At 43.3% G+C, this 12,731-nt stretch overlaps 1 long non-coding RNA gene across 1 annotated transcript; it reads left to right on the top strand.

Annotated features, from left to right (window-relative positions):
* The first annotated feature begins 5,146 nt into the window (after positions 1-5,146).
* Positions 5,147-10,881, top strand: LOC132574728 (uncharacterized). Its single transcript, XR_009555643.1, has 2 exons — positions 5,147-5,389; positions 10,598-10,881. It is a non-coding gene; the product is annotated as an uncharacterized LOC132574728 (long non-coding RNA).
* The last annotated feature ends 1,850 nt before the right edge of the window (positions 10,882-12,731 follow it).

Here is a 12,731-nt window from a genome sequence, read left to right as displayed (position 1 = left end):
AGAGGCTAAGAAGAAGACCGGTGGCCCCGGAGCCACAACGACCAAGGCCAAGTCAGCAGTGTTGCTTGCCCAAAGCCAAGCTATACTCAATGAGTTGGGGGGAAAGGGAGAAGTTGCAAAGATTCCTGGAACTCAACCTGCATAGGGGGTTCATACAATCCGCCAAATCCCCCCACGCCGCCCCGGTGTTGTTTAGGAAGAAAAAAGATGGCAGCTTATGGCTTTGCACTGACTTTCACAGCTTGAATGTGATTTCCATGAGTAATGTAAAACCCCTCCTCCTCAGGGACCTCCTAGGGGAGTTGACCCAAGGGAAAATTTTCACTAAACTTGACCTCCGAGACGCTTATTTCCGGGTGCACATCAAAGAAGGGAATGAATGGAAAACTGCCTTTAACACACCACTGGGTCAATATGAGTATTTGGTCATGTCATTCAGCCTCAAAGGGGCCCCGGGGGTTTTCATGAACTTAATCAATGAGGTGTTGCACAAATACCTATACAAGGGCGTGGTCTGCTACCTGGATGACGTGTTGATATACTCACAAGACCTGCCCTCACATGTCCAGTTGGTGAGGGAGGTGCTACAGACTTTGTATGAGCACAAATTGTTTGCCAAACTGTCAAAGTACGAATTCCACAAAACGGAGCTCGATTTCTTGGGTTACCGCATCTCCATGGGGGGGACTGGCAATGGACCCAACCAAGGTACAAGCAGTGGTGAAATGTGAACCCCCTCGAACCTGTAAACAGCTCCAAAGTTTCCTCGGGTTTGCAAATTTTTAGGGGGTTCATCAATAATTTTGCTGAGGTCACCCTATCCCTCACAGAACTGTTGAAAACCAAGGGGAAGGGGCCGCATGCCACAAAGGGTAGTTCCAGTCTCCTGTGGACGGAGGAGTGTCAAAAAGCATTCGATGAACTGAAAGCCCGGTTTACATTCGAGCCCTGCCTAATACACCCTGATGAAAACAAAAGGTTTGTAGTGCAATGTGACACGAGTGACGTCACCTGCATAGCCATATTACTCCAAGAGGGGCCAGGTGGTCAATTGCACCCTTGTGCATACTTGTCCCAAAAATTCAGCCCAACTGAACGCAAATGGTCAGTGTGGGACAAGGAAGCCTCCGCTATCAAACTGGCCCTAGAATAATGGATGCACTACTTCGAGGTGGCGCCTGAGCCATTCGAACTATGGACAGATCACAAGAATTTAGCCGCCCTCATTGCAACTCACAACCTCAGCAATAAACAAGTACGGTGGGCGGGGCTGTTCCGGCGGTTTAATTTCAAGCTAGGGCACATCCCCAGAAAACTGAACTTTTTGGTGGATGTGTTGTCCCTCCTCCCTCAACACGACAGCAAGAGGGAGGAGATTATCGACTCACTGTTCATGCCCTCCCAGCTAAGCGCATTGGTAACTACGCGTGCGCAAAGCTGGAAGGGAGGGAGCCTCCTGATGGGTTCCTAGGAGAACTGAAACAAGCTGTCCACAACAACCCACCAGGAGAGGACTTACAATTGGTGAAAGCGGAAGATGGGCTGTGGCGTTGAGGGGAGAAACTCTATGTACCTCCCCCCTTGTGTAAACAAGTGATTCAAAGAGCACACGATTCCAAGTTGGGAGGGCATTTCGGATTTGTAAAGACAATACATTTGATTCAAAGACAATTCTGGCGGCTGGGGTTGCAGAAGGATGTAGGAGAATATACAGCAGGATGCCCCACCTGTATCATGGCAAAAAAGAGGGAGGGTTACCGCCGGGTCACTTGCAACTTCTCCCCCTGGCTTTGCGCCCTTGGGAATGTATATCCATGGATTTTATAACTGATTTACCCCCTTCGATGGGGAAGACTGTAATTTGCGTCGTTGTGGACACTTTTTCTAAACAGGCCCACTTTGTGCCTTGCAAACAACTCCCCATGGCCAAACAACTGGGCCCAATTGTTTATCCAGCACATCTTTCTGCTACATGCTTTTCCCACTAAGGTGGTCTCTGACCATGGGCCACAATTCGTTGCCAAATTTTGGTCGCATCTGTGTGAACTAGCAGGGATCGAGCAAAGGCTCAGTTTAGCTTACCATCCACAGACGGACGGACGGAATGCACCAACACAGTGCTCGAGCAGTTCTTATGCTGCTATACGTCCTTCCAACAGGATAACTGGGTGGCCCTACTGCCCTTTGCAGAATATGCTTACAACAACAGTGTGTACAGCGCCACCAAAGTGAGCCCTTTCCAAGCGGTATATGGATATGAGAGTATATCAGCCCCCACGGACTTTACGGAATGGTGGCAGGGGATTGCCAGGGATTGGGCAGTTATAAGTAAACAACTACAGAGGGCGCAAGAAGTCTATAAGACTCAGTATGATAAAAAAAACACTCTGAACTGTGGGATTTAGCAGTGGGAGACAAAGTGTATATTTCAACCAAACACTTGCCTAATGCACAGAACTGTAAAAAATTAGGGATGAAATACCTGGGACCTTTCCCAATAAAAAGAATTATAAATAAAGTAACTGTTGAACTGGACCTGCCTAAAAACCTTAAACATGTACACCCTTGTTTCCATGCCAGCTACTTGAAGAAGGACCCTGGACCCTCGCATTGGCACCCCGAGACAGAACCACTACCCCCGACTCTGGTTCGTGGTCAGATTCATAATGAAGTGCAGGAAATTCTTGATGCCAAGATCAAACATGGTGAACTGTTTTATCTTATCAAATGGACTCATTTCCCATTAAGTCAAGCTGAATGGGTCAGTTCCAAAGATACAAACTGTAAAGCTTTAATTAAAGAATTTTACAACAAACATCCCAATAAGCCCAGGGGAAGGGGACCTTAGGGGGGGCAGAATGTCAAGAGTCACTCCATCTTGTTCCTGTTGCCATATGTATCCAGCTATAATACTGTGCTTGTACTAGCTATGCTGCTTTGATGTAGTTTATTTATTTATTTATTTGCTGCTTGTTATCTGAAGGGAGGATGGTACGTTTGGGAGCTGGCTAGTTGCTATGTAACCAAGGCCGTGAACAGGAGGAGATGCGACGAGAACTGATAACGACACCTGTGGTGATGATCGCTTAATAGAAACCCCACTTTAGCTTGGTGTGCTTTGGCTTGAATTATAATGGTCAGGGCAAAGGTTTATAAGTTGGAGGAACTGGCGGGCTTGTCAGTTCTGACAACGTGTGTGTATACCCATGAAGCTGAAATAAAGATCTTGAATTCTACTTGTCTTTTCCTTGGTTCTGGCCTGACAATTATAGCAGATAAGGTACCTCCATATTTAGAATAGCAAAGTACTGATGAGTCCCAAGAACTGCAGGTTAAATCCTAGACCAGGGCGGTTGCCATTATGATTGTTTCAGGTCATGGGTAATAGGGCTGCTCTGGGGCTCCTTTCTTTTGGAGGACAACAGCCCACAGCCCCACTCCCTTAAAAGAAGGGGTACAGAAGAAGAACAAACTCCTGTCATCACTGCACCTGCCCCATCTGGCAGCTCACATCCCCTGGCAGTGATGATTTCAGCCCAACTCACATGGGCTGTTCCTTGCTTGGCCCTGCTGGGGTGGGTGGCAGCAGCTGTAGGACTCCAGAATCACTAAGACTGCCCCTGGTTGCTATAATGCTGAGACTTCAAGAAACAGCTGTCGCTGGAAATGTGAGACTAAATGAACCCTTGGTCTGGTCCAGCAGATATCTTATGTTCTTGAATGGTGCAGTCCAAATGGTTCCCTTATATAGGTATGCTTTCTGTCTCAGAACTCCCTTCTGCCCCACTAGCATAAATGGAGGCTACTCCATTGGTTAAAAGATGGAAGAGCTTTGAATTTTTACTGGTTTTCTTATGGTTATATTTATTTAGTAGTATACTCGCTAATCTTAAAGTTGAAAAGTTGTCGCTTTCTTTACAGTATTTCATCATTAAAAATCTTCCCAAATGTATTTATTATTTTTAATTCATTTATACCCTGCCTTTCTCTCCAAATGGGGACCTAGAGAGGTTTACATTATTCTCCTCTCCATTTTATCCTTACAACAACCATGTGGGTTAGGTTTACTTGCTTACTATTTGTGGAATCCTTGACTATTACAAAATATAAGTTGGACTAATGAAAATACATGTAATTTTGCTTTTAGTTGAGAAACTTAGATAATTATACTGGGGAATACTTCTACAGAGAGGGAAAACTTTTTTTTAAAGTGTTCAGTATATTACTACTGTATTGGAGATAAAAAGGCATACTTCTTTAAACAGTTAAACATATGAACATTTGTATGAATTAGATTTTTTTTTAATTGGAAAGTTTAATACTTATAAACAGATTGAAAAATATGTTTCAGTTGTTGAAAATTATAAAGGATGCTAAGCAAAGAAATGTAAAACAAAAGCCCAGTGCCAAATTAAAGATTAATAACATTTGTTTCCACAAGAACTTTGCTAAAACAGAGCTCATTTTAAAAGAAACAATTATGACCATGGGAATAAATGCTGTTAGTCTTTAAAGTGCCCTTTTTGATTATCAAAGGGGTCTCTCCTCCCTTTACCATCTGCCAAAAATTTGGTTGGATCCAGTGCAGCTTCAAGCATTAACAATTTTTTATGGCCTACAGAAAATATTTTATTATCCCATATACGATAGCTCATACTTTCCTACGGTTGATGTATTCTTCAGTGCTTGCCCTTTTCGTATGCTCAGAGAAAATGCTAAGTGTGTGCCTCAGTATCTTGTTAATAGCTTTGACTCATCACAACCTGGTAGCCTTATTCTGGAAATCCATTGTACTGTTTCTAATAAAATAACTATTTCTATTCTTAATTTCTATTCTTAATTGTATCTTTTGTGAAGAAAGCTATTGGAAGCATACAGTCAATTTTGGATGAACCCAGATTTCCCCCCCACTCCCAATTACAGAAAGGCTAAACATCAGTGGGAAAGGGGAATTTAGGAGTGTCAAGAAACTGAGACACCTAAGTGTTTGTGTACTCAATGTCTATATGTTTATAAGTGTTTCAGGATTTGCACCAGCAGTGTGTCAAAGCTAATAAGCACTTAAGTAGTCCCAGGTGGAGACTAACTGGATACACCTGTGAAGTCACATAGATTGTTTAGATCTAGCCTTGACAGGTTAGAATCTAGAGTCAATGCTAGATGACAGCTTTTAAATTAGAACTTGTCAGCAATTGGCTGACCAATCAGCCAGCCTGGATAAAATCAGGCCAGGTGCCCACAAAAGGAGGAGCTTCTACTTTTCCAAGCTAGATGTCAGGCGTCGTCTCCAAGAGATCTAGGAGAAGGTAACAGTACAACCAGGTGAATGAGGACGGGATTTTGGAAGATGTCTCTCTGGTGTTGTGGGCCTGACAGCAGAAAAGCCTCAGTGAGTATTAGTCTAGGGAATTAGCCAACTACTACACAGTCCAGTGTAGGGAGATAGGCAAATTGCCTTGAGGTTTTGTTTAGGGTTGCCAAGTCCAATTTAAGAAAGATCTGGGGACTTTGGGGGTGGAGCCAGGAGACTTTGGGGGTGGAGCCAGGAGACACTGGGGTGGAGCCAAGATCAAGGCTGTGACACGCATCATTGAACTCCAAAGGGAGTCCTGGCCATCACATTTAAAGCGACAGCACACCTTTTTAATGCCTTCCTTTCATAGGAAATAATGAAGGATAGGGGCACCTTCTTTGGGGGCTCATAGAATTGGACCCCCTGGTCAAATCGTTTTGAAACTTGGGAGATATTTTGGGGAGAGGCACTAGATGCTGTACTGAAAATTTGGTGCCTCTATCTCAAAATACAGCCCCCCCAGAGCTCCGGATACCCACGGATAAATTCTCCATTATTTTCTATGGGAATAAATCTCCCTAGGGAATAACAGAGTTCCCAGCAGACATTTCCCTCCCCTCCCCCCGCTTTCTGATGACCCTGGAGCGGGGGGAGGGCCTCCAAACCGGGGGATCCCCTGCCCCCACCTGGGGATTGGCAGCCCTAGTTTTGTTTAAGTGTTCCTTTGTGCACAGTGTGTTTGTTTTATTTGTTTTTATCATCCCATTTTGTGTTTCCCTTTCCCTTTTATCTTGTAAATAAAGTTTATACATTTTTCTATAAGTTTGCCTTTTACTTGGTAGACCTGGGACCTGGTAACACTCTGACTAAAAAGGACCTACGTAATATTTTATTAAGCTTATTGTTTTAAATCAGCAACTGGGCATTTTAGCACCAATAATAACAGCTGCTGGGAAAGAGCCCCCCCCCTCTGAATCTTTTGATAAGGAGTTTACAGAAACATCGTGGCATTGGTAAAAAGATAGATATGCCATTGGGATAAGCAACAATAGGAAAGTGGGGACTTGAGGCAGAATGAATCTGGAACATTACTTTGTTAAAGCGTAGAGCTGTGGACTATATACTTTAATTATTCAAAAAGAACAGTCTGAGACTTGATTATGTCTATGTTGGGAATGTGAGTCACTTCCCTATTAGCTCAGCTGTGGTAATAGTTCCCATTCTGTTTCAGTAGTTTTATACCTTTTTGAGCATTATGGTGGTGAGGGGAGGTGGCTTGATATAGGGTAGTGGTGCTGGTATTTTGTGGGTATGCAGAATCCTGTTTACTTCTTTTTTTTAAAAAAAAGAAGGAAACGTTTCACCTCATTTTGGAGAGAGGGAACAGTCAAAAACAAACTACACAAATGTGACCAGGGCTTTTTTTGTAGAAAAATCGCAGCAGAAACTCATTACCCTATTAGGCCACACTCCTGGCATCACCATTGTTAGACATAGGGCTTTTTGTAGAAAAAGCCCAGTAGGAACTCATTTTCATATATGGCCACACACCCGGACACCAAGTCAGCCAGAACTGTGTTCCTGTGCATCCCTGCTCAAAAAAAGCCCTAGTTATGACATCTGCATTGGCTGACAGCTTGTTTCCAGGCCACACTTTAAAATATGATTTTAATTTTTAAGGCCCCAAATGGCCTGGGCCAAGAATATCTATGGGACTAACAATTCTTGTATGAACCTACCCACATGTTAAGGTAGGCCTCAGAAGACCCTATGTGAGGTGAGGAATATGATGGGTTGTTGTCAGCTTGTGTTCAATCGCTTCCTATCGATACTAACCATATTGCCTATACTGTTTATTTGTTCAAGACTAACCTTTTTGCCCTGTAGTAGAATGCAAGGTATGTCAGAGGGAGGGAGGCCTTGGGCGCCAGGGGTAATAAACGGCTGGCAGGACACAGAGAGACACCGTGCCATTTCCCAGGCCAGGCAAGGCCGCCAAGTGAAAGGGGGAGTGTGGGTAGACTCAGGAAAGACAGATAGCAAGCGTGTGAATCAAACACCTCTGAGGGAGAAAGCAACGTTTGTTTTAAGAAGTGATTTAAAGGGCCCTGCCTTTGATGTACCCCCAATATATGATAGTACCCATCCAATGTATGTTATCACTTTCAATGGTCTTCTTCAGTAGAAACATTGTGTATCCAATAAAGAAACTTATTTCTGAAGAAAGAGTTCTTTTGTTTTGGAATCTCAATGAACACTATGCTGACAGTTGTTGTGTATGAAAGGGTGTTTTAGCAGTGGCTCTCAGACTCAGATCCCTACCCAATGGAAATTTTTTATTCTTTGTCAGCATTTTGTTTGGATCATACCTGCTTTTCCATTGGTGCAAAAGGAAAAAGAGTAGGTTTGCCAATCCCCAGGTGGGGGCAGGGGATCCCCTGGTTTGGAGGCCCTCCCCCGCTTCAGGGTCGTCAGAAAGCGAGGGGAGGGGAGGGAAATGTCTGCTGGGAACTCTATTATTCCCTATGGAGATTTATTCCCATAAAAATCATGGAAAATTGATCTGCGGGTATCTGGGGCTCTGAGGGGGCTGTTTTGGGGGGTAGAGGCACCATATTTTCAGTATAGCATCTAGTGCCTCTCCCCAAAATACCCCCCAAGTTTCAGAGATTGGACCAGGGGGTCCAATTCTATGAGCCCCAAAAGAAGGTGCCCCTATCCTTATTATTTCCTATGGAAGGAAGGAATTGAAAAGGTGTGCCGTCCCTTTAAATGTGATGGCCAGAATTCCCTTTGGAGTTCAATTATGCTTATCACAGCCTTGATCTTGGCTCCACCCCTAATGTCTCCTGGCTCCACCCCCAAAGTCCCCAGATATTTCTTGAATTGAACTTGGCAACCCTAAAAGGGAGATAGTTTCATCCTATTCCTTTTTTCATTACAGCCTGCTCACAATTGATGTTCTGGCCTTGTGGATCTCATAATCTTCATCCTAACCCCTTTGAGTCAGAGAGGGGGGGGGGCTGTTTCTTTCTAGCACAAGTGTAAAAGTTGATAGGATATTATTCAACACTTTTCTCCAGCTATTTCTGATTTTGCTGCTAGCCTCTGCTCTTCTCTGCGAATGTCTTACTATATGTGGTGCAATTGTTCTGGTTGTGTTGGATTGTGATTGATACAGTTAATTGAAGTTGACTGTTCTGGACCATCTTAAGCGTTTTAAAAGGTGGGCTATTAAAATACTCATAAAATTGTATATATTTCTTTAACTTAGAAAGAGAAGGGAAAATGGACATTTTAATAATGTGCCTTCTTTTAAAGCCAGAGTAAGTGGCCTATGCCAAGCTACATTGATCTGGTTTGACCCCACATAGAAACAGTGAGCAGTTGGCATTTCTTTTTTATTTGTGCTTAACCACCACTGCCCCTTTTTACTTCTGAGAACTGCTGAGCAAGTTGCATAATCTGAGCAAGCTGCCAGTTAAATTATTTGGAATTAAATTTTCCATAGAAATGTTTTGTACTGGAAGCTTTAAATAATTTGCTACTAAATCGGCTGTATTAATTTGATTATGTTTTACCACCTCTTTACTAAATCTCACATAAAGAGACTAAAGGCTAGCCATTTTTTGTTTTTTTGTTTGCCTTTGCCTTTTGGCTGTAAATAACAGATGATTTCTTTGGGGAAAATGTCACTTTTTATTCGATGAATGTTTTGCTGGCAGTTTTGAAAAAAACTGTAATCAACTACTAAAAGGTAAAGGTAGTCCCCTGTGCAAGCACCAGTCGTTTTTGACTCGGGTGATGTTTTTTCACGTTTTCATGGCAGACTTTTTATGGGGTGGTTTGCCATTGCCTTCCCCAGTCATCTACACTTCCCCCCCCTCCAGCAAGCTGGGTACTCATTTTACTGACCTTGGAAGGATGGAAAGCTGAGTCAACCTAGAGCCGGCTACCTGAACAAGCTTCCGCTGGGATCAAACTCAGGTCGGGAACAGAGGGCTCTGACTACAGCTTTACCACTCTGCATCACAGGGCTCTTAAATCAACTACTAAAGAGGAATAAATACAGAATGGTGTATTTCTTCTTCATGTCCCTGTAAGATTAATTTTAATCATCCTCATCATAAGAAATTGTACAAAATACCTCCTATAACTAAAGCCTGGTAAGCTTTTGATGCAAATCACATGTTGAAGATCAGTCCCATTCCCTGAATTGCAGTGCACAAGAAAAAGTTATCTTGCTGGACCTGTGTCTGACAATGGCCTGGTTTGTACTTTTTTTTTTTGCCTCATCCAATAGCTATATGCCTTTTTTGTTGTTCTTTGTACATACTGATGTTTCAAAAACAACCACATGTTAGGGTGAAATACCAGGTAGATTACCAAGGTGTGGATTTTCTCTCTGCAAGTACATCTCAGTTGTAATTTGAAAGAACCATGTCAGTGATCAGCTGACTGGCATTTCTCTTTGCTTAAGAATGAGGTTTTATCCTGAAATCCTGACATGGTTCCAACATTGTGGATTTCAGTCAGATGGGGTTTTTCCCCTTATGGACTAGGTCATGAACAAATTACTGTGCCATCAGTTCCCAATTCTAAATTTAGTAATCATCAAAGCACCAGCCCATTTCTAAACTCTCCCTTTTGTGATGGTAGTAGATGGTTTCTCTCTGCACTGCTGACTTCCAGCCTTTTCATCTGCAGGGCAATGATCTAGTATACCCATGTCCAGCTGCATTATTGGGCTGTGTACCCTCTGAGTCCTGTGTCCAGGAATTTTCTTCCAGATGGCTTCTTCTGTATAGGAAGTAATTGGCTTTTGCAAATCTGCCAGTTCTGAGCACATGAAGCAGCTCTATTTGCAAAGAACCCATGCTCATTTTAATGGAGAAATTTCCTATATACAATAGGATATGGGAATGGCAGAGAGGAAGAGTTCAGAGTTCTGTAATAGTCATAGGGAGTATCCTAAATACTCAGAAGTAAGCTCCATGTTATTCAATAGTGCTTGCTCCCAAAAAAGTGCCCTTAGGATTTCACTGGTAGTCTTTTTTTGATTATCTGATATAAACTTACCCAACACAGCCTAGCAATTTGACACATTAGTGTTCAAGATTAACTTCATGATGTATTTTATTTTATTGCAAGCTTTATTGCCCCCATAATTACTGACTGCACCATCTCCAGAAATTGCATCTAATCTTTACTCTTTATCTCAGGAACATCCGTTGTTTATTAAATTAATATGCCTAACTGAAAATTGATTTCTAAGCCTCTGTTCTTGATTTTCTGTTACTACAGAACAGTATACAAAGGATATTTCAATCACAGCACCCCAGCTGAAAGGGTTCTTCACCTGAAGTCAAGAAGACTACAGAAGTCTTAGTAATTTGAATGGGATGGATTTAAACACATGTTCATTTTTTATCCCATCTGTGAGAACAATGGAACTTCTAAGTGACTCTCAAATATATGAAATCTCAAATACCAGAATAAGACCTTCAGTGTTCCCTTCTGTTTTTAGATTTGGTTTAATATTTTCAAGTAAAAGATCTCAAGGAATAAACTGAAAAACTTTAAGCTAACTTTAGGAAATGTTGCAGCTTGTTGGGACACAGTACATTTGATCCAAACCCTCCTTTCTGGGAATAGAAGGGCACTTCAGGTTCGAGTGGGAGGTGGTAGTGGAGAGATGATTTCTACAAATCCCCTTTCCACTTCAGTGCTTAATGCTTCATCCCATGCAGTTCTTGAGAATCCACCAACCTTGAAACTTGCTTTTCATGATGGATAGATGTATAACGGTGAGAGATGTACAAGTGATTGCACCACTTTGGAACAGTGACCATAATGCTATTAAGTTTAGCATTTATGTAAATAGGAAGTTGGTAAAAAAGACCAACACAACCACATTTAACTTTAGAAGGGGTAATTTCTCTCAAATGAGGGGGCTTGTGAAGAAGAAGCTGAAAGGAAAGGTAAGGAGGGTCAAATCACTTCAGGAAGCTTGGAGTCTATTTATAACTACAGTCCTGGAAGCTCAGATAAAATACATACCGTAAGTGAGAAAAATGTATTTTAAAAGGCCTGCATGATTAACAAACAAAGTAATGGAAGCAGTAGAAGAAGGTTTCCTTTAAGAGATGAAAGGCTAGTCCAAGTGAGGTAAATAATAGGGAGCACAGACTTTGGCAAATAAAAGGCAAACTGGTGATCAGACAGGCAAAAAAAGACTATGAGAATCATATTGCAAAAAACATAAAGACCAACAATAAAAATTTCTTCAAATACATTGCTAACAGAAAACCAGCCAGAGAGGCAGTGGGGCCCTTGGAGGACTAATAGATAAAGGATTACTCTCTCGGCTTGGCTTCGCGAACGAAGATTTAAGAAGGGTGCAATAGTCCACGTTTGCTGCAGGCTCGCTGGTGGCTGACAAGACCAATGCGGGACAGGCAGGTCCGGCCACAGTGGCTGTGGTTTACTAAGGATTACTAAAGGATGATGAAATAGCAGAGAAGCTGAATGCATTTTTTGCCTCTGCCTTTGCTGTGAAAGGTGGGAGGTGCTTGCCAACTCCAGAACCACCAATTTCAGGAGGAATATTGAAAGACCCACTTCACATGGCCCCTCCCTCATCCACCCTCTGGTCACATGACCTGCCCCCTCTGGTCACGTGACCAGCCCCTGTAATCCAACCCCGTTGGAGTTTTGGAAGCCCACCCCCCCCCCATGCACAGAAAGCAAGCAACTCAGCAACATGGCACCGTTTTGGGAAGCCCCTCCGCCCCCCCACCCCCCAGGCACACAGAAAACAGGCAGGACTCACTCAGCAGAGGCACCGTTGGAGTTTTGGAAGCCCACCCCCCCATGCACAGAAAGCAAGCAACTGGGCGGCAGCGTGAGCTAGGAAGCTCAGCCAGCCCGCCCACTCACCCCCGCTGAACAGAATGCTGATCCCCTTGTGGTAGAGACGGCAGCGCGGCCCCGGTTTCAGAATCCTGGCCAGCCCACACAGCAGCAGCATTCTAGTCCCAGGGCCAGCCCCTTCCTGTTAGGGGGGTCATGGGTCAGTGCCTGGGGCCAATGAGAATGCGCTGGGGGAGGGCCGATGGCCCCCTTGGCCCCGCCCTAGTGACGCCGCTGCTGCCTACATTCTCAAGGACTGGAAGGTAGCCAAAGAAGGTTCCAGAGGAGATCCAGAAATTACAGGCTGGTCAGTCTAATATCAATACCAGGTAAATTGGTGAAATCCATTATTAAAGATAGAATTAGTAGATGAGTTGATGAACAAAAGCTATTGAGGAAGAATCACCATAGATTCTGTAAGGGAAGATCTTGTTTCACAAACCGTTTAGAGTTCTTTAAGGGGGTGAACAAAAATGTGGACAATGGTGACCCAGTTCCAGAAAGCTTTTGATAAAGTTCTTCATCA

This window comes from Heteronotia binoei, chromosome 7, assembly GCF_032191835.1.
Source record: "Heteronotia binoei isolate CCM8104 ecotype False Entrance Well chromosome 7, APGP_CSIRO_Hbin_v1, whole genome shotgun sequence".
Classification (NCBI taxonomy): domain Eukaryota; kingdom Metazoa; phylum Chordata; class Lepidosauria; order Squamata; family Gekkonidae; genus Heteronotia; species Heteronotia binoei.
Note: the sequence above shows the minus strand (reverse complement) of the source record. Positions and strands in the feature narration are given on the sequence as shown.